The following is a 2,491-nucleotide window of genomic DNA, read 5'->3' as shown; positions in this document are numbered from 1 at the left end:
CTGATCAGTCTCCACCTGTGCACTGACCCTTCCAGACACCTGAACCAAATATCCAGATACAGAGCCAGACACCAGATAATTGTACATCCGGGGGTGGTCCTGCTGCCAAACACCCACATATCAGGGGTTGTCGCTGGTGGAAGTCCCCAAGGTGATTATATAAAGTGGGGAGAAGAAAGGCTTCAGTCTCATGAAGGGAATCCGCAGCTTCCTCTCTATCTCTCTCCACCACCCCAGGAAGTGGCTGGGGAAATCTAGCACTGTGGGCCTTGTCTGACAAGGAAAGAGAAGTCAATCCTAGACATTAACCAGATCTTTCGGGTCTGTTGCCTTCTCTCACAGAAAAGAATTTTAGGGTAATATGAGCAATGATGTAAAAACGGATTTTATGGGGCCGGAGAGATAGCACAGCGGTGTTTGCCTTGCAAGCAGCCGATCCAGGACCTAAAGTCATTGATTCGAATCCGGGCGTCCCATTTGGTCCCCCGTGCCTGCCAGGAGCTATTTCTGAGCAAATAGCCAGGAGCAACCCCTGAGCACTGCTGGCTGTGGGCCCCCTCCCCCCCAAAAAAAAACAAAAAAAAAACGGATTTTATTTGGAAGTACTAAAGAAGGGGAGAGAGAATAAGAGAGTAATTAGTAAAGTGCTTAAGAGAGAGCTTGGCGTGGGGGACTGGAGAGATAGCATGGAGGTAGGGCGTTTACCTTGCATGAAGGACAGTGGATAGAATCCCAGCATCCTATATGGTCCCATGAGCCTGCTAGGAGTGATTTCTGAATGTAGAGCCAGGAGCTGGGTGTGACCCCCCTCCAAAAAAAAAAAAAAAACTAAACCAAAACAAAACAAAAAAACCCAAAAACAAAACAAAAAAAAAAGCAAAGAGAAAAATAAAAAAGAGAGAGAGAGAGCTTGGGTTTCTCCAGAGGTGAAGAGAGAGCCCTGGTACACAGCCCAGTATGAACGTAGGAAAGTCTACCTCTTAGGTAGGGAGATGGGAGTGGCATATGATTGGGCACCATGTACCTAGGCAACACATGTGCACCCCCCTTCTTTGCTCTTTATTGACTTTTATAGGGTTTCTCCAGCCAGCTGCATGTGGTGCTTCCTGCCCAGTTAAGAGTCCTGTTGCTAGGGTGTTGTCAGGAGGGCTGTGGGTAATTGATGATCTTTGATCTTCCTTTCTTGGCCTTTGTTCCTGCTGGAGTTTCTCCCATTAGGGGTCCTGTTTTCTCTGGGTCTGCTGTGGCCTCCAGTGAGACTATTAACAGTGATGAAGAAATTTCCTCAAATCCTGTCTCTTGGTTTTATTACATCTCAAGAATTCAGTGCCTTGAGGGTGGAGGTCCCTTCCTTGACTGCCAGCCTGCTTCAAAGCTACCCACCCCCCTGCCTTGAAGGGTATTTCTAATAATAATAATAATAATAATAATAATAATAATAATAATAATAATAATAATAACAATAACTAGATGCCAGGGACCAGGAGACCTAGACTTACCTTGGAGAAAAAGAGAATTTAGCAGTGAGAGATGTGAGCAGAAGACCCATGGCCACACAAAGCCTGTTGGTGTGAAGAAACTGGTAGAATCTCACTGGCCAGAGTTGTGGCAGGCCAGAGTTGTGGCAGAGTTGAGAGGGATGTTCATGTACCCTCTTCCCTAACCCTGTTCAGGGTAAAGGGACTCCTGAACAGGATGAAGAAAAGGTGGAAAAAAGGTCAGTGACAAGAAGACCAACAATGGAGTATCCTGAGATGAAAGCAAACTTACTATGATTCAATGGTGCACTGTGGCTTTCAAAAAGTTATGCACAGAGGTTATGTAAGAGGTATTTTCCCTCCAGTCTAGGAGGTTCTGTCTGGTTCCCAGAACCATGCTGTCTCATCTATACTCACAGTGCCTCTGGTCCCTTTCTCTGAAAACCCTAAACTGCTGCCTGCTGGGACCTTGGCTGGCAATTACTTGAACCATGACAGAGACTTCTGACCTGTTCCATGAGAACAGGTTGTTGTGTTGGCTCCTGAGCCTGCCAGGAGTAAGCCCTGAGCATTGCTGAGTGTGCTGTGCCCCCTCTAACCCCTTCATCTCCTGCCAAACAACAGCCCATCCATCATAATGTGTCCAGCTCAACATACATTCAGTGGCTCTGGCTCTGACAGGAAGCTCAAAACCTTGCCCGTCTCATTCTCCCTGGAGAAGATGAGGATCCTCATATAGGACTCTCACACATGCACTCCCATACCCCATCATCATAGTCGTGACCATCGGAGTCTTTTTCAAAGGTTGTGGCTTGAGTCCTCAGTTGGCCTGAAGTCCGCTTCTGTCTGACAGTACCACCACAGTTCAGGCCTTGGCTTGAATTGAGGCTGGGACAGCGATTCAGATGAGAGCCTGAGGAGAAGCAGAAGGGAGGAGTGGGAGGGGACTGAGACCTCTACTTCCCTGATCTGTTTCCAGTGAGGTGTGAAATCAGTATGGGAAGGGATTGGGT

This window comes from Suncus etruscus, chromosome 12 (assembly GCF_024139225.1).
Source record: "Suncus etruscus isolate mSunEtr1 chromosome 12, mSunEtr1.pri.cur, whole genome shotgun sequence".
NCBI classification, from domain to species: domain Eukaryota; kingdom Metazoa; phylum Chordata; class Mammalia; order Eulipotyphla; family Soricidae; genus Suncus; species Suncus etruscus.
This window is presented reverse-complemented; position numbering follows the sequence as displayed.